At 40.3% G+C, this 26557-nt stretch overlaps 1 protein-coding gene across 1 annotated transcript in view; it reads right to left on the bottom strand.

Moving 5' to 3' along the window:
- LOC135218530 (zinc finger C4H2 domain-containing protein-like) overlaps positions 1–26557 on the bottom strand; it is a 134136-nt gene that overhangs the window by 3654 nt on the left and 103925 nt on the right. The window lies entirely within an intron of this gene.

Raw genomic sequence — 26557 nt, 5'->3', positions numbered from 1 at the left:
TGAGTCTTCCAAATTTAAATGCTGAAGATGATCCAGTACCCTCAGAGTAAGTTTATGAATAGGTTATGCTGTATGTTTGGTAACATTTGAGAGGCATAACTTTCTTGTACTTTAGATAAAAGTATTCCATACTTGAGATTATTGTGAGAAAATATCTAAAATAGTTATAATGACAAGAATCACAAGAATATTGAAGGGGTTACTGCAGCTACCATTGATGGTCCATGTTAATTAAGCATGTAGGGTTTTCAGAATCAGTGCATAATACTGTATTACTTCTTTAGTTAATTGTATAAGCTTTACCATGTTGAATTATGGAATGACTTCACTTTGTTTTATAGTATTATAAGTACTGATACTTGATAGTTACTGGTAAGTTTTAGTCCTATTAAGGCTGTAATAATAATTGCTGTTGATCAAAAATCAATTAATAATTTAATTAAAGAAATTATATGTACAGCCTGCCAGCACCGTGTTTCAGGTTGTAATTAGTATTCCTTTGTTAAGATCATCGCTAATGGTAATGTTTTGCTCTCATACTTGATTTCAGTACTTAAATATAACTCCTGATTAAGATATCTGTGAAATAATATTTTGTACATGAACTTCCCTGCCAGATATATACTTAGCTTAGGTCTCTGACGTCACGACAGAAAATTCAAAACTCGCGGCACACGCTACAGGTAGGTCAGGTGATCTACCTTACCCGCCGCTGGGAGGCGGGTGTAAGAACCAGTCCCCTTTCTTGTCAGATTATTTTCTGTCGCCGGCTGGCTGGACAACACCTGTGTTCAGTCCTTACGATAGTTAAAATTCGTTCTCGTTGCCGACGATTTGGATTTTGGTGAGTACCCTTTGTTTGTTTGGCTGGCCAACCGTTTATTGACTTGTTTTTTGGATTTTTCTTTTGGATTTCTCTTACATATCTATAATCATGGATGATTCTGAAGTTAAGAAACCTAGTTTATTTAGGGTTTGTTCAGAGAAGGAATGTAAAGTTAGGCTTCCTAAAGCTGCATTAGATCCTCACTCGGTATGTGCGTCTTGTAGAGGGAATGAATGCTCTTTTATTAACCCTTTGCAAAAAGAGTGTGGAATTTGGATGAGGATGGTTGGAAGGCTCTTTCTTCTTATGTGAGAAAGTTAGAGAAGGATAGGGTGCGCAAGGCTTCTTCAAAGAGTTCTAGTAGATCGAGGTGAGTGAAGTTGACGCTGAGAATCCTGTAGTAGAAGTAGTTCCTCTCCAGTTTCAGCCCCTGCGCCCAGCTTTGAACCCGAAGATTCGTTTTCGGAAGTTGCTTCTGGGGTAGAGCCTCGATCAGGAGTAAGGAGAGCCTCGCTCGCTCTCACAAGGTAAAGAGTGATGATAGTGCAAGTGATCAGTGCAGTGCCCCTAGTGCAGTGGGAGGGTGCGTCTGACCGGCTCACTAACGCTTCCAGGCCTAGACCTCTTCCAGACTCCCAGGACCCCAGTGGAGGAGGAAAGTTCGAAAGCCGCAGGAAGGTTAGGGAGAACCCCACCGGTCAGGCGTCCCCTCGGTAGTTCCTGTTGCTCGTTCCCAGGCTGCCTTGGATCGAACCAAGAAGGAGTTATTGCGCCAGTGCTTCTCCCCGTCATCTTCGTCGCCTTCTCCTCAGCGTAATGGAGCGCCTCTGGAGTCGTCCTCTGAGCGTCTCGCCCTCTCAAGAGGCCCTGGAAGGATCCTTGCGCCCTTCCTTCCAGCGCCGAATCCTTCGCGGAAGAGCCAGAAGTGGAACGCAAGAGAACCAAGATTTCGTCCGGTTACGCTTCTCCTGTTCGCTCTCGGACTTCGTCCCCTGTAGAGGAGTTTAAGAGATCTCCTGCGCGTATCCTGGCGGTCTGCAGGCCGCAGATTGCGGCTTCAGCGGAGTCTATTGCCGGGACTTCTCATCGTCGAAAAGGACGCCTCACTTCCGGTGAAGAAGTCTAAGAACGTTCCTTCGGCTAATTCTCCTTTGGGCTAGAAACTTTTGAGCCTGATTGTAGAGGTCAGAAGTGCAGGCTGGAGCTCGGGATCTTTCTACGAGTAGGCTCTCCTCTCTTCCCAGTAAGAGTTGTGAGCATGTAAGGCGTAAGGAGCCAGACAGGCTCTCTTCCTCAGGATTTCCGCTCCTCTTCAGTTAGGCGTCAAGAGCTTGACAGACGTCAAGAGCCTCGTTTTCGTCAGGAGCGAAGGAAGAGTTCTTCGCCTGGTGGCCACTCTCCTTTTGACGGACGCTCGGAGCCTAGTAGGCGTCAGAGCCTAGTAGGCGCCAAGAGCCTGGTAGGCGGCAACGGAAGTTTTCTCCTCCGTTAGATCAAACCCCTCCCGATTGGATAGGCGCTCAGAGCCTTGTAAGCGCCGCGCTTCTGACAGGGATTCATCTGTGGATGTTTTCTCTCCCCGTGGCAGGCGTCAAGAGCCTGGCAGGGTTTTGAGCTCAATAGGCATCAAGAGCCTGGCAGGCGTATTGAGGAGGGCAGGCGCCAAGAGCCTAGCAGGCGCAGAGAGCCTGATAGGCGCTCTCCTTATCCAGACGCTCTTCTGTGGAGTTAGAATCTGTTTCCGACAGACGGGCCTCCACTTGTAGGCGCTCCCCAAGTAGGCGCTCTCCTAGCAGGCGCTCCCCAAGTAGGCTCTCTCCTGGGAGGCGCTCTCAAAGTAGGCGCTCTCCTAGTAGGCGCTCTCCAACTAGGCGCTCTCCTAGTAGGCTCTCTCCTGGGAGGCCGCTCTCAAAGTAGGCGCTCGTCCTGGTAGGGCGCGTCTCCCAGTGGTTTTTTGTTTTCTTCCAGTAGGCGCTCTCCGAAAAACAGGCGCTCCCCAAGGATTAGCTCTCCTCCGGGCAGTATAGCTTCTAGACGTCATTCTTCGGAAGAAATTTGTTGGTGATTTCGGAGGAAGATTTGCCCAAGGATGCTTCGTTCTTCGTATAAGAGACTTACAGACCTCCTCTTGCAAGATTTTGGGGAGTCTCTTTCGGCGTTGCTCCTCCGTCTCCTCCGTCCTTATTTTCAACGACCAATACGGCTAAGAAGTCTTCAGTCGTTAAGATGAAGCCTACAGTGTCTATGAAGAAGGCTCTGAAGAACTTTGACGACTGGTTGCTTTCAAAAGAAGAGAAAGGCAAGACAGTTTTTCTTTTCCCCCGTCCAAGCTGACGGGTAGATGGGTTCTGGTACGAGTCAGGAGAGCCCTTGGGTCTAACTCTTCCCTCTTCTGCAGACTCGGACTTCTTTTCGTTGGTTGATTCCGCACGTCGCTCGGCGCTGAATTCTGCGAAGACGACGTGGGGTATGAGCGAGTTGGATCACCTTCTGAAGGGAATGTTCCGAGTCTTAGAAGTTTTTAACTTTCTTGACTGGACCCTTGGAGTGTTGGCTAAGAGGACTCAAGAGCAAGACACTCTTTCGCCTGAAGACCTCCACGCAGTTCTGTCTTGCATGGACAAGGCAGTGAGAGACGGTTCCGGGGAAATTGCTTCACTTTTTGGTGCAGGAGTGGTAAAGAAGAGGGCCGTTTTCTGCTCTTTTTCTTACCAAGGCGGTTTCTCACGCACAGAGAGCTTCCTTGCTGTATTCACAGCTTTCCCCTCGCAACTCTTCCCAAGAAGACTATTAATGATATCTCCAGCTCGTTATCAGCAAAAGCGACGCAGGATATGCTAGCTCGCTCGGCTAGAATTCCGAAACCTTCGTTTCAGCAGAAGACGAAGAAAGTGGCTCAAAGTAGGCAAGAACCCTTTCGAGGAGGACCTTCGTCTCGCTCTTCTTCCTCCAGAGGTTTTGAGACCACCTAGAAGAGGAAGGACCTTCTCCCGGTCTATTAGGGCCAAGAAGTAGTTCGTGTGTCCTCCAGACAACTGTGGGTGCCAGACTTCTGAACTTTGCAGATGTCTGGGCACGAAAGGGGGCGGACAACTGGTCCCTCGCGATCATCAAGAGGGGTACCTCATTCCCTTTATCTCGAAGACCACCCTTGACCACCACTCCAAGGGCACTGGTGGCCAAATACAAAGCCCACTAATGAATCAGCCCTCGCTCTAGGGGGGGGCGTAGAGCTGATGTTAGAGAAGAGGCAATGAGATGGTTCAGGACCCTCTTTCAGCGGGGTTCTACAACCGTCTGTTCCTAGTTCCCAAGAACTCAGGAGGATGGAGACCGGTTCTGGACGTGAGCGCCCTGAATGTCTTTGTGAGAAGAGGAAGTTCGCTATGGAGACGACGTCATCAGTCTTAGCAGCTCTTCGTCCCGGGGACTGGATGGTGTCGCTGGACCTTCAGGACGCTTACTTCCATGTACCAAAATCCATCCTTCTTCTCGCAAATTTCTCAGATTCATGTGGGGAGGGAACGTTTTTTCAGTTCAGGGTCGCCTATGCTTCGGTGCCTTTCCACGGCCCAAGTATTCACAGGACTGATGAAGAACGTTGCCCAGTGGCTTCATCTCGAGGGAGTGAGGTTTTTTTCCCTCTACTTGGACGATTGGCTTATCAGGCCAAATCAAAGGAGAAAATGTCTGGAGGACTTACGAGTGACGTTGGAGCTAGCAGCTTCTCTGGTTTGCTAGTGAATTTCGAGAAGTCACAGCTAATCCCAGTCAAGAGCGTATCTATATGGGGATTCTGATGGCTTCTCAGGTTTTTCGGGCGTATCCGTCCCCAGAGAGGATAAACCCGAGGTTTGGAGAAGGTAGCAATCTTTCTAGAGAAAGATGTATGCACAGCGAGGGAGTGGATGAGTGTGTTGGGGTACACTCTCCTCGCTGGAGCAATTCGTTTTTCTCTTTAGGAAGGTTGCAAACCTCAGACCCCTACAGTTCTTCCTGACGAGGAAACTGGGATCGGAAATCTCAAGGTCTGGACTTTTGCGTTCAAGATTTCGCAAGAGAAAAAGGAGGATCTACGTTGGTGGCTAGACCCTCTATTGTTCAAGGAAGGCCTTTCCTTGCAGGTTCGGAACCCCAACCTAGTGTTGTATGCAGACGCTTCGGACAAAGGTTGGGGAGCTACTCTCGGGTCGAGAGAAGTGTCAGGCACCTGGATGGGGGATCAGGTGTCCTGGCACATCAACAAGAAGGAGCTAACAGCGATTTGGTTAGCTCTCAAGACCATTCGAACCCCTCGTAAAAGGGAAATATGTTCAGATCACTCCGACAACACTACAGCCCTGGCTTACATTCGGAAACAGGGGGGGACTCACTCTTCTCCCTGTACGAGACAAGCGAGATCGCTCCTCTGTGGTCAGAGGAAAGGAACATAAGGCTTCTCACCAGGTTCGTACAGGGAGAAAGAAATGTCAGAGCGGATCTGCTAAGCAGAAGGAAGTCAAGTTCCTTCCCTCAGAGTGGACTCTACACGCGGACGTATGCCAGGAGCTGTGGAGGACGTGGGGCAGGCCCCATCTCGATCTATTTGCGACCTCCAGGAATGCGCGGATAGATCTATACTGCTCCCCTATTGCAGACCCAAGAGCAGTGGCAATAGATGCATTCCTGATGGATTGGAGGAATCTGGATCTTTACGCGTTCCCGCCTTTCAAGATTATAGGGGAAACGTTAAGGAAATTCGCAGCGTCAGAGGGAGCAAGGATGACGTTGATAGCTCCGTTCTGGCCCGCCCACGACTGGTTCACAGAGGTACTGGAATGGCTGGTGGATGTCCCAAAGATCCCTACCTCTAAGAGTCGATCTGCTCAAACAGCCCCACTTCGACATGGTTTCACAAAACCTCCCCGCTCTCAGTCTGACTGGATTCAGACTATCAAGAGTCTCGTCAGAGCTAAGGGCTTTTCGGCAAAGTCTGCAAGGGCTATTGCCAATGCACGTAGACCTTCCACATCTAGAGTCTACCAGTCGAAGTGGGATGTTTTTTCGACGCTGGTGCAGGACTCATAAAGTTTCCTCCTCCAGTACCTCTGTGACGCAGATTGCAGATTTCCTTATCTTCTGAGGGAAAAATGCGGGTTGGTTGTCTCCACCATCAAGGGATACAGGAGCATGCTTTCCTCAGTTTTCTCATAGAGGATTAAACATATCTGAGGACAAGGACCTCCATGATTTTAATCAGATCGTTTGAAACGGTTAAAAGAACCTCCTCCTTAGTGCCTAGCTGGAATCTAGAGGTTCGTGCTGCTCTTCCTGAGGTCCTCAAGGTTCGAACCTCCCCGCATGCTGCTTCGTTCAGAGACCTTTCGATGAAGACTCTTTTTCTCTGTGCGTTAGCGTCAGCGAAGAGGGTCAGCGAGCTGCAGGCTCTAGAAGGTGAGGTAGGTTTCCAAGGAGGTCCCGCGGTTTGCTCTTTTCTTCCGGCTTTTCTCCTAGCCAAGAATGAAAACCTTCTTCGCCGTGGCCCAGGAGCTTTGAAATCAAAAGCTTATCCTCCTTAGTTGGGACAGAAGAGGAGAGATCTCTTTGCCCGGTGAGAAGCCTGAAATATTATCTTCAGAGGAAGAAAAAGACTTGCTGCTAATGAGAGCAATCTCTGGTGCTCTGTAAGGACCCCAGTAGGCCCTTATCTAAAAATGCACTCTCATTCTTTATCAGGAATATTATTAGAGAAGCACACCACTTCTTGCAATCAGCAACAGTTTAACCTTCTGAAAGTCAAGGTGCACGAAGTACGGGCCATCGCGACGTCTTTGGCTTTCAAGAAGAATTTGTCATTACAAAACCTTATGAAGGCCACTTTTTGGAGGTGTGAATCAGTCTTCTCTAATCACTAACCTAAGGGACGTATCGATTACGTATGATAAGTTTTTGTTTTGGGCTAGGCCCTTACGTATCGGCGGATTCAGTGTGGGCAGGGAGCTGAAACACATCCTTTTTAATCCTTTTTCCCTGTTAGTTTTAAAGTTTGAGTTTTTTTTGGTTGTGCGAAGGAGGTTGCAGGAGGAAGCTCCTTCTTTCGTATACTAATGTTAGTATTTGGTTAGGTGATCGGTTGTGCTGAGGCTCCTTGCAATTGGTAGTGATAGGCTCTGGCATGTAAGCGGGTTGATCCCCATTGACCAGATCCTGCTTGGATTCTGCCAAGTAAGTGGACTCAGTTCCCATTGGTAGACCCAAAGAGTTCTTCAGCCATAGGTCACGCCCTCGCTGAGACTCTTTAGGCAACGCAGATAATAGACAGTAACTACTCAAGTCGTTCTGCCTCCTAAATCAGTAAGAACCAGAGGTTTATATTATGTATTCCTTTAACATGTGTTGTCCCCACCTCTAAGTAAGTATGTGTCTCTTTCCCTCCCCAAGGGTGTCAATCAGCTAAGTATATATCTGGCAGGAAGTTCATGTACAAAAATGATATTGTTAGTATACTAATAAAGTTTTGTACATACTTACCTGCGATATATACGATTGATGGCCCGCCCAGCCTCCCCTCAGGAGGACAGGTGGAAGAAAATAACCATGACAAGAAAGGGGGACTGGTTCTTACACCGCCTCCCAGCGGCGGGTAAGTAGACACTGACCTACCTGTAGCGTGTGCCGCGAGTTTTGAATTTTCTGTCGTGACGTCAGAGACCTAAGCTAAGTATATATCTGCCAGGTAAGTATGTACAAAACTTTATTGTATACTAACAATATCATTTTCCATGTTTACAGTTTTTTTGAGAAAGCAGGAGTTGAGTGGAGCATGGAGCATGATGACCTTCGTGGTGGTGGTCTAAATCTGTCATCCCTTGGGGCTCTGGGAGCCCCTCCATCTTTTCCTGTTCTCCACAAGCACTCCCTTAGCACCCTTAAGAGCTGCTCCATAAGGCTGAACAAAGACCTCTTCCTTCCACCTCCTCCTGGAACCTCCAACACCATCAGCCTTTTTAGGTGAGGAAATATAATACTACTTTTCTGGGTTTGACTTTTAGTCTTTGGTTTTACTTCTAAGGGTTCCAAATGGCTTTTCCTCCTTTACACCTTGAACTTGAAGTGTAAACTAATGTACATCTACGTAGTTTATGTTTTTTAAGTACTGTAAGTTATTTAAGGATTTCATAAGCTTTAATGTTTTTGCCAGTTTCACGAAGATAAACTGAAAAGTTTTGAGATTATGTCTAGAGTAAAAGTTTTGCTCTTTGGATTGCATCCAAAGTGGGATGATCTTTTCTTTCTGATTGATTTACCGTTTCATGTATTTTTTAATTTTTTATATCTCTACAGACAACAGCCACCTCCTATGAAATCTTGTTTGAGCTGCCATCAACAGATTCATCGTAATGCACCTATATGTCCTCTGTGTAAGGCAAAGTCCCGATCGCGTAATCCCAAGAAACCCAAAAAGAAGGAGTAATTGAATCCAATTATGAGATGCTCTTGGAGCCACCATGTGTAGAGGCAAGAGATCTTTTTCATGCCCAAAGCATTAGTTAATAAAAACTGCGTCAGTTCTTTGATTTGCTGTTCTGTCCAAGTGAACTTGCCTAGCTGTCAATTAAGACTGTGTTCATGGTGTAATCTGATGATGTGCTTCTCCAGTTGAGTAAATAAGCTTGTTCATATGGAGATGAGGGAAGTAAATGGGGCTAAGTGAATGTCCCTAAGTAAAAAAAAGGCCACACATACTGTATTATATACAGTTAGTTATCTATTTACAGTTAGTTATCTACAGTACTTTGAAACTTGTTTTAAACACATGTACAAATAGAAATTGATGAAATAATACAGGCAGCTATCTTTATATGGGAGGGTAATATCTATTTATTGTTTCATCAATTTGGTAAGATTTTGAAGCAATGCATTGACAATAGAAGTTAAAGACTATCACTGTTTTGAAATATCTAAATTATCTACCAAGTGATGAATCAGAGGTTGATTTGTTGTTTCTTATTAATCTGAAATAATGTAATGGTTGCATATTATTATGATTATCATTTAGAGGAATTCTTTTTCTCAGTGCATTGTAAGGATAAGTTTTGCTACAACTAAGACTGAATTTCATATTTATTTTTCTGAAATTTGTTGCAAGTAGAATTATTTTGCAAAATGTTACTTGAGTAAGTTAGCTATGTTGCGTTGCTCATGCAACAGATACTTTTTTACTGATTTGTAATATTATAAGGAAGCATTCATTCTTTTTATTTATTTCTTTGAATTTTTGTATGCCAAATTATTAAATAGTAATAATGTTAACATCAACTCAGTTTGATTGCTTAAAAGATATTTTAAAGTTAATTTCAAAATTTTAAAATTAATTTAAAAGTTTAGGCAGTTAACATATTTTACACGTAATTCAATTCCACATATTACATTAAACCTGATTTACTAATATCAGGTTAAAATGTAACTGGAGTTTTAAAATTTTTTGTGTGTGATGATGATGTATTCCTAAACACCTACCAGCAGAGGCCAAAAGTATGTGTGTTTGTGTGTGTGTGTGTGTCTGTGAGTATAGCAAGCAATGAACTATTGCATTTGCACCTGTCTCTCTGAGGTCATCACATGGCTGCTTTTTTTATACTGTATTTGCTAAGATACTCTGTCTCTGTTTTTGGATAAATGAACTAGGTTTACCTAAGGATCTGAGCATGCTGGCACTGTTAATGGAAGTGTCCTAGCTCTACTGCAATTAATTGATTCATGTCTTTTGTTAAATCACAGTTTCCTCCTGTACATGTAGTGGTAGTCTTAAGGACATCAGTAAATGAGCAGTTGACCAGGAGTTGCAATTTCTCTTTACAGTTGAAGGTTTACATTCATATTTGATATTGGCATGTGTGCCCAAACACCAGAATTTCTCTGAAGAATTCATATTTTATGTATGAAATGGCATACATTTAAGAAATGAGCAGCTGTGTCAAATGGTTTAGAGTATCAAGAAGTAGAATTGAGATGGGATGAAGGGTTGGTGTGGGCACCTAGGACTAAGGAATTTGTATTTTCAATGTTCAATAATTTAAGATGTGCGTAGATGCGAATATAGTACAGTAATATGATTATGAGATTTTCTCAACATCAGGTACTCAGATTTTAATTATTCACTGTATTTTCAGGTGTTTTCTACTTGTAGATGTAGTACAGGTAATGTACAATTTATAAATATAAGATTGATTTTTTAAGTGTGTTTTTATTTGGAAAATTGTCATTTCTTAGGAAGATAAAACATAAACATGTAAATTTGCTCTTAAGTTGTATTAAGCTTGTATGTAGATTTTTTTTTTTTATACTTTTACACTTTGTATTACTGTAGTATTATTTTTATGGTTTGAAAGTGTGTAGTATACAAGTGGCATTAGTATTATTGGTCAAGTCTGCTCAAGTTTCACCATAGTGCAAATAGATAGCAGTTGTCAACCTTGCTTTAAAAGAAGATCAGCTTTGTACATTAGTATATATTTTAGATTTCAATCTTGGTTTTGAAAAACAAACTTGACTATGATAAAAATATGTCATTACATTTTTAGGAAGTAATTTTAAACTATATTTAGTCTTGAAATGTTTTTGTGTAAAATTTATAGATGCAAATTTGTTTTCAATTTTAACCTTTATAATGATTGGACCAAAATTTGATGAACTATGGAACTGTTATTGGTCAGGATTAAAGAGTCCAGGAATATGTTGGTTTCATGTGGAATATGCTCATATTCTTTTTAAATACTGGGACAAGCCTAGTAAGATTTGAATTCAGAAGAAATATGGAAATATGAGAGCAAATGTCTTTCCTGTTTATACATATGCACAAAATAGCTTTTGTGGTTGATTTAGCAGTATCTTCTGTTGACCACTTGCTACTTCTTTTAAGGGGGTTAATACCATAAGTACATATTTTGGTGCACTGTAGGCATTACTAAAGGTTTTTGCACCATCCCTTCGGTCCTTAGCTACACCCATTTATTAGCCTTTTACATTACCTGCATTTCCATTTCCTTTCTTCCAGCGTGCTGTCCAACCATTCCAACTCCCACTTTTCACTGTCTTAAGCTTAAGCTTAGAGTGGTTGAAAGTGTCCCAGTGCTCGGTTTTATGGCCAAGTTTTCATCAAGACCAAATCAGACAAATTGCCTCTTGCCCTATTCATTTTCCTAGCCTAATATTCACCCAATAATCATATTCACATCCTCATCTTAATGAGGGATCTAATTGATACACAGTTCAAATATTGTATTGAACTAATCATGAAAGGAATACAGATACCCACTCAGTTGTCAGAAAAATTCTTAAGATTAGTTTTCTGGAATCCCACAATAGAAGAAAGCGTAACTACCATTGGCCTGAAGGCAAGAGACAAAATCACTATCTAGGAGGCACTTTCTTAAAGACAAATCCGTAGGGTCAGCCTGTTGTGAGGTTGATATTTTGATCCGGTGGCCATGATGTCTTCACAACTTATCTTGAGGCATTTCTCTTTCGTGGGACATAAGGAATTCATTTCTCAAGGCAGTACTGCTTACTACCATCACTTCTCACCTCGGTGGTCGCGGGTTCGATTCTCGGCCATTCCATTGAGGAGTGAGAGATTTGTATTTCTGGTGATAGAAGTTCACTCTCGACGTGGTTCGGTAATCATGTAAAGCCGTTTGTCCCGTTGTGAATAACCACTGGTTCCATGCAACGTAAAAACACCATACAAACAAGCAATCACAGAAGTAGACAAATTAGTCAACTAACCTGTCATTGTGATTGCCGCTGTCCCATAGAAAGAGAATCAAAGGCCTTTTAGGTGTTCATCTCATCAAGTAATATACAGTCCCAAGAGCAAATCCTCTGGTCATACCCTCACAGAGTTTTATTTCTGTGTTATTGTCAGACTACTGTATAATATATTTCTTATTACCATTGCATTAGCAGCCAGTTTAAATATGACTGACCCGACTTGAATCCTGTCAAGTACTTTAGGATAGATGAAGAGGTTGCCTTTGGGGGGGGACAGATCAGTTGATAAAGCATGCTTAAGTTTATGCAGTTATGTGTGAACTGGAGTTATATTCTGAAGATTTGTGAAGAGCAAAGAATGGGTGAGGAGAATTGTTCCACTCTATAAGGATAGATGCCTCAGTGGCGTGGTCGGTTTGGTCTTGGCCTGCCGCCTTGGTAACCGCAAGTTCAATTCTCGGGCATTCCAATGAGGGGTCGGAGATGTGTATTTCTGGTGATAAAAGATCACTCTTGGCGTGGTTCGGAAGTCACGTAAAGCCGTTGGTCCCGTTGTTAATTAACCACTGGTTCCAGGCAATGTAAAAACACCATACAAACAAACAAACTGTCGTTGCATTTATTGGTAATTCTAAAGAATAGTTCCGCACGGACTGCAAGGAACGTAACCGCGGATACGACATCCACTAGGGATTGGGGCGTCCAATGTATTTCGCCGCATTTAGTACTGGCCCCTTAGGGTTAATTACAGTCGTCCGAATAAATGTTACTTAAAATTCTTGTTCAGGAGGTAAAACTGCATAGAAAACGCAACTGCCATAGTCTAGACCGCCTTGGAATAGTGCTATAGATCTACCCATTTATTTTCTGAATTGCCAATCATGCTGGCCAGAGCCCCTTTTCAATATCTTAATAGTTGAATGAAGTGCCCGGTTGCTTGATTTTATAGCCTTAGTATCGTGATTCATTCAGTCCTTGGATAATGAAGTACATATAGAAACTATAAATAAGTTTGTTAAGTGTAATCTATGGTCTTATCCCTTTTCTGCATAGTAATTAAAGTTGATGTTTTTTAGTATACAAATTTCCCTACACAGTTTTCCCTCCAATAGCAACACGCAGTGTTGCCAGATGGGCTAGTAAAAAATCCCCGAAACGCTTGATAAAAAATCCCTATTTCCACATGTATTTTCTTCTGAATCTGTAGGCCTTGCTGATATAGAAATTATTCACTATGCTTCACATAAGTGTATGCAAACTAATTGCAACAATATAAAGGTTAACTCACTTTTGTTTCTTCTTAGATGGAATTTATTTTTCTAGGAATCCATAGGACAACTAGAATGGCTTTTATTTAAATTCCAAATAATTATTAACGGTTATAATTTACTTTTCATACTACTATATACCGGGGTATATTCTATAAAATAATGAAAATGGCAAGAGTATTGTTCATAATGAAAACCAATAATTATAAAATAATTCACAATATGGAAATGTTTTCATTAATTTTAGTAAATAAAAGGCTAATTGTTCTTTATAAGAATTAAAATAGTTCATTCACTGATTACATTAGATATAATTTGCATCGAAAAAACTATCCCGAGCCAAAAATCCCCAAATTTGTACAGAATATCCCCATATCCCCATCGGACACCCAATCTCCCCAAATCTAAGGATAAAATCTCATATCTGGCAACGCTGTTAACACGTGAAGTTACCGCTTGCGAGAGGCGGGAGAACCAGAGCAGGTTGCCAGATTGTACTACAAACCACAAATTGGGCTACTTTTTACACCTTTGGGCGACCATATTTCACAGTCTGCTACTTGCGACTTTTTGGGCTACTTTTGATATGACTTGGGTTCTTTTTATTCGATGTGGGCTACTTCCATTCATTTTGTATAATAATAAAAATAATAATAATCTACTGCTGAGACTACCTCCATTTTACGATTATTACATCCAGAATTAGCTGATGATCATTGATCAGTCTAAGATAGCAGATATTGAGAGTCAGTGGCGAAATTATTTGAACCTAGACTGGAACAATATTTTCACGAGTTAAAACCAAGTTGAGAAATCGAATGGGCTTAGAACTCTTTACCTCAATACTGAGAATAAAGACCAGCCTGGAATTGAATGGCGAATGCTGTTCAACATTTGAACCCAAAAGATTTTACTTTAGTTGCGAAAAAGAAGTGTCCTAATTTTTCATGAAAGTTGATTTTGAGAGGATGAAACGTACTTTTCAAGAGTGTTTGTGCTACTTTTAGGTAAAAGCATATGGCAACCAGTGTTACCAGATCTAGCGTAATTTTATGCTTTTAGCATAATTTGAGTGTAATTTCCTAGACTAGCATAATATTTAGCATACTCATCAATTTAGCATGATTTCAGCATAATTCAGGGACATTTGGCATAAAAATGGCATAATTTGAGAAAATTAAGAGAAATACCATGGAAATGTTTATTTAGTAATAAAAATAAACAAAATATCGTTTACGAAATTTAAAATTATGTATAATAATAACGGTCGCTGTGGAGTCTTACACGGTCGACTACGAAATGAAACTGTCCTGGACCGGAATTCCTGTACCTACATATCCTGTCCGCTCAGTCAAACTCCAGGAAAGCTGGTCGGACACGGACAGACCTCGTCCTCGCCTCCCCTGACCTAGTAATTACTCATATAAACTGGGTTGTGGCTCGTGTTTGGACTGCGGATGGTACAATGCAGCCGCCACTGGTTTGAAATTGTGAATCCTTAGACAGGACAGAGAGGCTTGTGGTTATCAATAAGCCCTCTACCTCCTAGGACACGGATGATAGTAGTAGTACTGTGGTTACTGGTACTAGGTAAGAGAAGATTGCTAAGAAATCAAGTTTCTTTTGTTTATTGTCAACAGTCAGGCAGTTGTATTGAAACCATTTGTGCTTGCCGCCGGAGTCTACATATTTATGTTTCTACAATTTTGGTAAGTTGTTTATGAAGTTTGACCTTAAAATAATGTCATTTCTACATGCCCATACAAATAAGGTTGTCCGCCTTTATTTTCCGTTGCATGTTACGGTCAACTATTATATTTATAATAGGTTTTTGTGAAAGTCAGCATAAAGTTAGCATAATTTCTCCATCCCGATAGCATAATACTGCTGGCAACCCTGAACCAGAGACGCTTCCTGTACATGGAGACTTGGAGAGTGGAGAGTGAGAAACGAGAAAGGTTTCTGCCCCGAAAGTAGTTGCTTTTCGGGGTCCAGACTCCAGAAGTAGTTGCTTTTCGGAGAGAAAAAATGTATTGAGAATTCCCTCTGATGCAATGCAAGAAACGGAGTTACGAGCCTTATAAAGTTAAGCGAATCTTCAAAGGATTCTTCAAACTGCATCAAAATCTTGAAATTCACTGTCCACACAAGAGGAGTGTATGCTGCATGTTTAGGTAAGCGGGTAGCGTAAGCTTCACTTGTTACCTATTTCAGGGATTTTGGGTGTTGCTGAATTCAATCGGGACAATCCCGATATAATTTCAAGATTTTGATGTATGTGTGAACTTAAACAGTTTCTGTGTCCTTACCTAGGTTAGGTAGTTTAGGGTTTGTTTTCTAGGCTACTTGGGGATTCGTTGTTGCCGTAATGCAGTTAAAAATATTTTCGAGGTAGTAGAACCACATTTCTGTTTTTCTGAAGTTTTGAACATTTGGGGGCGTATTTGCTCTTTACACGCTTGTAACTTCAATTTTGACAAGTTAGTTTTGCATGGTTTTGGACTCGTTCTCGCTGTAAGTACCTTACATATTGTCATCTTTAATGTTACTGGAAATGTTGGTAGCCCCAGTAAGTGAACGCTGTCGAAGTCGGGTTGCGGTCGAGAAGTGTTTGTTGTACCTAATTGCAACCATAGGTATATATATATATATATATATATATATATATATATATATGTTTTTTTTTTTTTTTTTTTTTTTTTTTTTTTTTTTTTTTAGTTTACTTAGTAGTGTGTCGTGACTCGTGAGTGATTGGTGGAGGTAACGTGTTGTGTGATTATTCCAGCTGAACGCGATTTGTTTGTTGGTTTAGCTTCTGAGTGGGAGTTGGGCTTGCTTTCTGATATTGCGCTTAGGCAAGCCTTACCTAACCTGGTTCCTGGTTCGTAGGCACTCACTCCACAAACACAGACATAGTTGCGGGCACACTACACTATGAGGTGCAAAGCTTTATTTACTTTTACCCAAACTCTCATTTCTTCTTTATAAATGAGGCAGAGCCGTGTTACTTAGCTTTGACATCCATCGCTTTCCAGGTTAAAAACTTTCTTAATTTTGAGAGCCATCCTTATATATTCTCCGAGTTTTCTGTTAGGGGATAACAGTGTCCCGAAATTTATATCCTTATCTGCTTTTTGTAGCAATTTACACATGAATAAATGTTTGGTGGTGTCCTCCTCCACTCTACATATTTCACAGACCTCGTTCTTAAATTTACCCCGGAAGTTAGCCTTTTGAGTTCAGCATATTCAGTCTGGCTTTCATAATGATACATTCCAGTTCCCTTATGTACTTGTTTTCCTTGAAGTCATCTGGTATGAATCTCAGCTTCATTTCTTTTCTCTTTTCTCTCAAAGTCTCTTGGATATCTTGACTAATTTTTATCTTTATTTCCTTTTTCAGTGCTGCTTTGGGACATTCTCTTAGTCCATTAATTTCTATTATCATATTTGGTGCATATGTTCACCACGCTTTTTGTCCAACATTGCCCATATGGGGCTCTTAACTTATCTTCAACTACTTCTTTTACTAATCTTTTCTCCTCCGAATTTATTATGTTGTGGAAAAACATTATCATCTTATAATCAATTCTGTAGGCTACTGGCCATATGCCGGACTCAGCTATAGTTCCCCACTACGGCATGCCCTTAGGTTGTTCGTACATTTTTCGTTTGTTCTTGTTTGATAGATATTTTTCCTTACTTCTAGTGCCATGTTTCCTACTTTGTTAACGTCCCTATATCTTCTGATTTCTCTTAGTAGGTACTCAACCTTTTGATTTCTCGATTTAATACTTGCTTCCTTTGAGCCATTTAGTGTGTACCATTTCCCTAAGTACGTATATTCTTTCGCGCAACTAATTGGGCCATTTTTAAGTTCTGTTTTTATTTGCACATCTGGTTTCTTTGCTTTTTTATTATCTATTACTAGCACTGCTGACTTACTTGGCTTCGTATTATATGTAAATTTCTTAAGCTGCTCTAGGCTACGGCAGTTGCCAATTGCCATTTCTACTCATTTCCTGCTTGTGGGGAACATTAGCTTTAGGCTGTAAATTGTTCCTTGCCTTACATTTTCTGTTATGTCAATTGCATCAGTTTCTCCCGCTGGGCACCTTATGACTGCTTTGCCATTTTCATTCATTTTTCTTATCAATCATGCATCTTTCCATCCTATCATTTTCCTTATTTCTTTGATGCAGTCCTTCAGATCCAGTTTGTCAAAGCATTTATACGCATCCCCAAACCATATGTACGTTGGGGCTCCTAACAGTGAGTTGTAGTCAATCACTGCGTTTAATGTTAGCAGGTGATCAACTGTGGATCTTCCCTCTATGCCACCACATTGGAACCGGCTTATCTTCTGGTTTAACTCATCCTTCGTTATTTCCATCCTCACTTTTTCAAATACCTCCCTTATGTTACTTATAATGAATATCCCTCTTTTGTTTTCTAAATCCAGTTTGCTTCCTTTTTTATGCATTGGTAATATTTTCATTTTCTCCCATTCATCCGGAGTGTTTAACTCCTCTTCAATGTCTCCAATTAAGAGTGCCAGACTTTCAGTCATTTCTGTACCCAAACTTTTTATAATTATATTATTTATATCTTGACAGTTTGAGGTGTATTTATTCTTCAGGTTCTTTACTGCTTTTTCCACATCTTGAATACTTGACTTTTGGATTTTTTCTGATTTTCCTGTCCCACTTATGGACATCCATTTCTGGTACTGGAGGTTAATTTCATCTGCTAGCCTACTGATTTCATCTTCAGGTTTATCTAATATGAATAGATTTTTATAATATTGTTCATATTCTCTTAATTTCTTCAACATTTTCTATTACTTTCCCTTCCTTGCTTCTTACTGCCACCACATTATTTGGTTTTGTGCCGTCAAGTTTTTTTCTTGAAGTCCCAAAAGGCTGCTCCATTTACTCCCCCCTTTGGATTTTATTTCAGCTGCTGTCACCTTTATTCTAATGCCATCTTCCTTCATTTTTTCTCTAATAATGTATTCACTTATTAATTTCTCCTGCACCTGCCGTATCCTCTTCTTTTCTGTACTAATGAACTTTTTCCCTTCCTTTTTTTATTCTCCTTCTAGCCCTCATTAGGTCTCTTAATACTCTTGATTTGTTTTTTTTCACTTTGGTTTTTTTCTTAAACTTTCTCAATATCTTGTCCAGTTCTGTTTGCTATTTGTGTATTTCTGTTTTATTGGACCCTTTTCTCTTGCTATTTCTACCAAGGCTTGTCTGTCTTTGCAATCTTTCAACTTTCTTATATCTATTACATATTTTCTCCTCTTGCTTACCTCGCATACTATTATCCAGTTCATGACCACTCTCACATCACAGTGGTCAGAGTGCACTTGTTCAGAGGATATCTTGTATGGAGTTAGTATTTCTTTTGTTTCATCTATTTCCATTACCTGTAATCCTCCTTCATCTTCTTCCCTTATCATTACATAGTCGATAATAGACTGCATATTTTGTATTCTTGTCCATGTTCTAGTGGATTTTCTATGATTATTTAATAGCATTAGTTTGTTTTGTTTGATTAGGTTCAGCAGTGCTTTTCCTCCCATAGTCACTTCTTCCTTATTGTTGGAGATGACTTTTCCTATTTTACAGTTGAAGTCTCCCAGGATCATTACTTTTTCCTTATTTTCCTCTGCTTTATTTATTTCATCTTCTATTGAGGAGTACATACTTATCAGCTGGTCATTTTTGCACTTATTTTCCTGCGGGGCATATATAACACCTAACCTTATCTTGTTTGTGCCGTTATTGATACTGACCCAGACAGCTTCATGAGTTGTGTTTTCTTCTTTAGTTTGTACGGTGACTCTTGCCAGTTCATTCTTAATTCCTATTAGGACACCTCCTTCATTCCTCCTCCTTTTGTTAAGGAACACCTTGTACCCAGTTATTTCAACACATTCATTTTTGTGGAGGTGAGTTTCTGTTAGGCACATTATTACTGGGTCCACCTTCTCTATTATTTCTTTCAAGGAGTCTAATTTTGACTTGATGTCCCTAATATTTACATAATATATTCCACAGTTAGTGTATAGTCTTTTTTTTTTTTATACTTATTGTCTTTTTACTATTGTATTTAGTCTTACATGCCCCTATCCCTACTGACTTCTCCCTAGGTATGGTCCACTCATGTTGGACACCATGGGGTTTCTTACTACTTCTGCCCATAACACTGGGTTTGACGTCTCTACTTGTGTATTCCTCATTTCTAAAAAATGTACCTTGTTCGCCACAGCTTCCATTCTCTCTTTTAATCCATTTCAGTTTTTACTTTGTATTCTCTAGTGGTTTTCCTTACCTGGCTACTCCTTTCAAGGTTGTGTGTGCTGTAGCACCTGAAGCGGCAGCCCATTTCATTCTATGGACAAGGTACCTTATTTTTAAAGAACCTACACATAGGCTATACTGCTCATCCTCATCTCTGCTTGTTCCTTTGTTCTGGCTCACAGTCAACGTGTGTCTCACTTCTGGGTTTCCTTTCCGTATATCATAGCCCCATTTCGGCTTCTGATTCTGTGACTGTATTTACAGTTTCTACCATATTTGCAGGGACCCTCTTTGAACTGTCTACATTCCATTCTTTGGCCTCCTTCATTTCCTCTTATTATAGTCCTATTCTGGGTAATATATCTGTGATTGTATTTACAGTTCCTGCCATATTTGCTGTAACCCTCTTTGTAGAACTTACATACTGTCCTTTGGCTTACCTCTTTTCTGTCCTGACTATTTTGTGATCATTTAGAGATTCTGCTATTCCACTTAAGCAGGTAATCACAAGACTCCTTTCTTACACTCTCCTGCTCTAAAGTACCTGCACTCAGCTATTGTTAGCCTATCCTTATCTTGAAATGCACTTTGATTTTCCCGTGATTCTTTGGTTTCTTTCAATTCCCTCTGTTGATCATGTTCCCTGTTCAAAGCTTCGCTCTTAGGTTAGTTGCTCTCTGATCTGAATGTGATTTTAGTGGGCCTTTCTATGGGTGTACCTTCTTTGTTTTCCATATCCTTCACTAAGTTTTCATTTAGGGTTTTCAGGTCTTCTATGAGACTCCATTGATTACTGGCTGTCCTGTTTTCTGCAATCTCTCCAAATGCTCTTTCTAATTTTTCTTTGTATGATCTACAATCTTCTTTGAGTAATTGTAGTTCATCTTCCATTAATTTTTTTTCCTTTTTTACTTTTACTTTCTCTATTAGGACACCATTTTTTCCAAATTCTTGTTGATCTGGGATTTGTCCTCTATCTCCATTCTCATAGCAATAACCTCATCCTGGCTTACAGACCCTTTTTCCCAGAACTCTCTCTTACATTCTAGACACAACCCAGTATTTTCTTCCTCACAGCAACTCGTGCAGTACCAGTATAGGCTTTTTACTTTTTCTGACATTTTGATTGACCTCAAGAAATTCTTTATTTGTGGCTTGGTTAGGTCTGAGTTCCCACCTATACATTGAATGCAGAACCATTTTTTGCATTTGTCACACTCGGCACATTCGTCCTCTGGGCCTAGCTGGACCTTGCATTGTCCACACGGGCATGACTCCTCCCTATCACTTGTGTCCTTCTGGGTGGATGTAGCTAAAAAATCATCGCCATTGTCAAAATCTAATAGTTTACTATTTTCATCTAACAGCCCTACTTTTGAACATTCTTTGATGTCTTACCAGGGAGACGTCACTTGTCTCTAGAGTGTTTTCTGTTACTTCTTTTAATTTTGCTTTTTCTGAAGGTTTGACATGCCTACTATCCTTGGCGTTCGTTCTAACTTCAATTTTCATGACTTGTTGTTTACCCCCTTGCGCCATCTTAGTTTCCCTGACAACGCTGGATATCTCCACCAACAACACCTGTACCTTACCTTTTAATCCTGATCTGAATTCTCCCTCTACTAATTATTTAATTTACATCACTCCTCCTGCTAGCTGTTTTGGCATTCATAAAACTGGTACCCACTTTTAATTAGGACAAAAAAACTGTATTATGTGGAGCAATACGCCTGAAACGATCATCAACATAGGAACTTCAGCGCATCGAACCAATTTGTTTCCTTATTCTGTCAGACATCTGCTTTGCTTTTGCAGTGTTAAGCTGAGGGTGGTGAAGGAAGTGTGCTGTGCAGTTCGTTCTAGGTATCACCCATGGTTAATGAGCTAATTGAACAGATCATTGTAGGGTGTCGTTCTGCTGTGTACTGTATAGCCTATGTGTATCCTTAGCTGATTAGTTGATGATGTCTGACATTGAAGTTAAATTACCCCTGCTGGTAAAGAAGCGAGCTGGGTATAAGGCTTGTGTATCAGTAAGTCTGAAGAAACTTGAGGAATTAGATGATGATAACCTTAAGATTCATTTCAAGGTTAGGAAAGACACAATTCTAAAGCACTTAAGTAAAGTCTGAGAGATGGATGAGAGCATATTAGAGTTGTGTGCCCTCTGTGATGAGAAGAGTGAGGAAGAAAGTAAAATGTCTAAAATCAGCTCTCAAGTGGATTATAATGACTCTGTTTTTGATGAGCTTACCTTATTGGAAAGGAAAGTTGAGGGTTCCACTACTGTAGCTAATAGTGCATCCTCTCAGCCTTCTATGGCCATTAAAATTCCTAAGCTAGAGTGCAAAATCTTTGATGGTACTTCCAAGGACAAGCTGGAATTCAAGAATTTTCTTACCCAGTTCTCTAATTGTATTGATGCTTGCGGATGTTTGTCTGATGCAAACAAGTTAACTTACCTATGTAGTTAGTATTTGTTGGGCTATGCCCTTAAGATTATAAGTCATCTTTCTATAAAGGATGGCAATTATGAAGTTGCTTTACATCATCTTATGGAAGAATGCCTAGATATACCTTATATAATAGATGAATCACTTAAAGTTTTGTTGTCTAGTTCTCCTTCATTTGATGTTGCCTTCGATGGGTTACAAACTTACTTTATTGAATGTCGTGCCATAATTCATGATTTAAAGCAAGACAATATTGACCTGTTGGCTCAAAATCCAGTCCTGAGGAGTCGCCAAAACCTAAAAAGGGTAGTCTGCCCTGTAAATTGTGTTCAGGTCCTCACAGTATGTCACGCTGTGATAATCATCAGTCCTTGGCTGAACATCAAGTAAGGTGTATTGCCCTCAAGATGTGTAAATTGTGTACATGCTTAAAACACAATGCATCCTCTTGTCCTGGTAAGGATAATAAATTGCCCTTTGAGTGTTTTCAATGTAAGTCACATTCTCACATAACAGCTTTATACTAGTAGCGGTATTACTTTTACTAGTTTTTGTGTTAATGGTCAACATAGTTCCTCTCTTGGGGAACGTCATTTGTTACCAGCCCTCACTTTGACCTTTTATGGTGTTGACAAACTTTCTTGAAAAGTCAGATGTCTGTTAGACACTGGAAGTCAAAGAGGTTATTTATCGAAGGATATAGTTGAATATCTCAAAGGAGACTTTGGGTTTTCCTCCACTCAGTATGAGATCAATACGTTCCTAGGAAGTGCGGAACCTGAGTTTGGTGAGTGACTTTTGAAAGTGTACATTCCAGGACAAGGTAAGAATTATGTCCACATGCTTGCTACTTCTGATCTTAACATTAAGCGTAATGTATCCCAATTACATACTGCTATTAATAACATTGTAAAAGAAGGCTATCTTTTAGCCGAACCCTCTCTAGCAGAGGATGACGAACAAACGCCTATCCTGGGGATAGCGGGGGTTGATATTATTCAACGCTTTTCTGAATTTGCTCCAACAAGTTGTATGCAAGGTGCTGCATTTTCCACAAGAGTGGGTTTAATTCCCTTTGGAAATGTTTTGAATTTCCTGTATCCTGGCCAAGCAATTCTGGTGGGTCAGTTGCCAGCTAAGGTTACCTTGGTTTCTCTGATAATTCCTCTTCAGATGGAGAAGTGTGACAGTCATCTGTTAATTTTGTTATGTCTCCAAAGAAAACATTTTTCTCCTCTAGAGTCCTTGTTTCCTGATAGCTCAGTAGAGCAGGGACTTGAAGCAATGTTTAATATTGATGCCCTAGGTCACAATGAAGACACAAAGTCTGATTATGATTGCCTGCAGATTGATAAGTTTGAATAAGGCATTTCCTTACGAGATGGAAAATATTATGTTGAACTTCTATGGAAGGATGAAGTAATTAATAAAGTTCCTTCTAATCACAAGGTTGCTCTTTCTGTACTAGATAAGGTAGTAAAAGATCTGGACAAAAGGTAGTTGTTGGGTTCTTATCAAGAAGTGTTTCTTCAGCAACTTGGAGATGATATAATCGAAGAAATTAATGTACATCCAGATGATTATCACAAATTCATCTGGATTCCTCATCGTCCTGTAGTCAAGACAGAAGACAATATGACTACCAAAATTCATCCAGTCTTCAGTTGTTCCTTGAAGACGAATTAGGCTCCTTCTCTTAATGAGGCTACATATGCTGGTGTAAATCTAATGAAGGACATTGTTATGTTGTCCATTTATTTCAGGTCCAACAAATTTACATGTTGAGCGACATTAAGCAAGCTTTCCTGCAAATACGACTAGCAAAGGAAGCTGATAAAAATCGCTTTTGTTTTTTCATGCGTGTTGGAGACAGATTGGTCAAACTAGTATCGTTACAAGACCATGATAGTACGTATTTGGCTTTAACGCAAGCCTTTTCATTCTGAATTATGTCTTGAAGCATCATGCAAAGAAATACAGTGGTACCTGGGCATACGAAAGTCCCAGCTTACGAAAAATTCAAGTTACGAAAGCAAATACGAAGATTTTTTTGGCTCTGCATACAAAAATAGTTCAGGTTCCGAAAGGTTGTTGCTTTAAAGTCCCGAGATTCGCCTAGACCACCGATAACAATTTTAAGACGCGCCGCCAACTAAGTAGACTCGCCACCATCTTCCCGCTCTCCCATTGGCTCCTGATGCTAGTCACTGCCATAAGATCCTCCTCTCCTATTGGTCAGCATCATGCCTCTATGTAAAGGTGTTCCTTGACCATTTTTTGTGGCAGCGTTATCGTAAACACTGGAATTCGTTCCTTCACATATACGTATTTCGTGTTAGTGATTTCGCTTTCATTGCACTGTAAGTTACTTTCTCGTGTTGTGTGTGAACTTAATTACTTACGTTATTAGCGACGGGTCCCAAGAATGTTGCTGAAGTTCACGGAAAGAAGAGGATGCTTTCTATGGAGAACGAAGATGGAGATAATCAAGAAGTGTTAATGTTTTCTGCCATTTGTTAATGTTTCGTAAAGTTTAGTGTTAATGTTTTCTGCCATTTTTTAATGTGTTTCGTAAAGTTAAGTGTTCATGTTTTCTGCCATTTGTCCTCCTCCTCTGTCGCCACTTTCGGAGATCGCCTCACTCGAAAGGTAAGGTTAGGTTCCACATTTTACTACATGTGTACGTACATGTATGTAAAGTATTTCTTGTACCATATACACTAATACACTTCATTTACAGGTACGTACTACAAGAAAGGTTATGTTAGGTATTGAATGGTTCAAATTGTTGTATTCCATTGTTTATTGGTCAATTTAGCTTTATCATAAAATTTACGGGGGTGTTTTTGTAGGGCTTGGAACGAATTAGGCAATTTACTTGTAAAATGTGGTTCAAGATATGAAACGCTCAGGTTACGAAGGGCGCCTCGGAACGGATTAATTTCGTATCCTGAGATACCACTGTATGCTAGTGATGAATTTTCCTAAATACTAAAAGAAAATATGTATGTAGATAACATGTTAGTCACTGGCAATAATCTTGAATTCTTGAAGGAAGTGTACCAGGAAACCCAAAATAGGTTGAAAGAGGGTGGGTTCACACTAAGAAGTTGGAATTCTAATAGTAAGGAGTTGCAGTCTTTTATGACAAAACAAGGTAATCTTGCTTCTCATGGGAACTCATATGAGAAAGTCCTAGGGATGAAGTATATGTTAGAGTTTGATACCCTACAAGTGAGTGAGGTTCACTTGGATGGGACAGCTAAAACTAAACGGGATGTCTTATCTCAAATTTCTAAAGTGTTCGACCCTATGGGTCTTTATTTGCCTGTGTCAAACAAGGGTAAATTCTTAATGCGGGAATTATGTGCAGCTAAACTTGAATGGGATGATGTAATTTCAGACGAGACTCAGAAGAAGTGGTCCCAGTATTGCACTGATCTAAATTCCTTGTCTACCGTATTTTTTCCAAGGTCTTGTGTTAATGAAGGCTCTTCTAATTCACCTGTTGTATATACTGATGCGTCAAAATTGGGCTCTGGCTTTGCCGTTTACAGTGTAGCTGATGGCTGTTCAAATCTGCTTTATGCTAAATCTAGAGTTGCCCCTATTAAGTCTTAAGACCCTTTCTACCTTAAAGTTACTTGGTATTCATCATGCCCTAAAGAGTCTTCCCACTGTTTTGGATTCTTTTTCCAACTTTAAGTTTTTGGATGTCACCATTGGAGTAGATTCTCAAGTTGTTCTTCAATGGCTCCTTGCTGATAATATTAATGTCAAGAGTGTATTCACTCGTAATAGAGTAAAGGATATTGCTATGTTCAAACAGTCTTTGTTAAAAGGTTATGGTATAACCATCCAATTCAGATATGTAAAAAGTGAAGATAATCCTTGTGATCATCTTACCAGAGAGGTTTGTCCTTGTGTTACGACCATTCGCCTCTTAATACTTTCCTGCATTTTCACTGATGCAAGTACGAAGCGGAGCTCCAAACGGCCATAGACAATAAATAATAAGACATTTGAATGATGCTTAACTTAATTATTTTTATAATAGAGCTCTTATCCAAATTTAAATAGCATTAAATTAATTTTAAGTATGATATACGAGTAAATATATATAACACGGGATAAGGTAAACACTACGAAATTTTGTTATTTGTTCATGAAACTTACCTGACAGATATATATATAGCTGTATTTTCTGAAGTCCGACAGAATTTAAAAAGTAAATTCGCGGCACACGCAGTGGGCGGGCCAGGTGGTAGTACCCATTCCCGCCGCTGGGTGGGGAGGCGGATTATCAGGAACTTATTCCCATTTTCTATTTTCATATTTTTTTTCTGTCGCCGGTCGGTAAACAACTGTTTACAGACCTCCGCCTAGGATTTTGAAAACTTCATTAGCCACTTAAGTATCCTAATTATTCTTTCGATTATTAACTTGGATTGTGGCTAGGCATACGCTATCGTAGATTTTTGTCATTGCATTTGATGTCTGAAGCTAGTTAGCCTAGTTAAGACTTTGTTGTCTGCACGGTAAGGTGAGGCTACACCGGAACTTTCGGTAGACACTCGCTTAGTATATATGACGTTTACATGTTTTCTTTGCATAAGGTAATTAGTGTAATGTGTGACTGATTACGGAAGAAGGAGGATTCATTTACGCATTTTAGAGCGTGTTAGAATCCGGAGTTTTCCTCCACAGTAAAACAGAAGTTAGAAACATAATCATGAACCTTTCTTAACCTTCCTTGTAGATTTTATTTTGCCTAACCCCTGTGTTATGGGCTACGGTGCCTAGAAGAAGTGTCTGCTAGAGGATTACATCAAGTAATTCTTAGACTAAAGTGCTCGCTCTCCAATCAGTGTTGTGAAGTTGTAGTGCCCCATTTGTGTTGTGGAGGGGCGTCAGATCGGCCCATAATGCCTCTAAGCCTGGACCTCTGTCG

The sequence above is a fragment of the Macrobrachium nipponense genome, chromosome 9 (genome assembly GCF_015104395.2).
Source record: "Macrobrachium nipponense isolate FS-2020 chromosome 9, ASM1510439v2, whole genome shotgun sequence".
NCBI classification, from domain to species: Eukaryota; Metazoa; Arthropoda; class Malacostraca; order Decapoda; family Palaemonidae; genus Macrobrachium; species Macrobrachium nipponense.
This window is presented reverse-complemented; position numbering and strand designations above follow the sequence as displayed.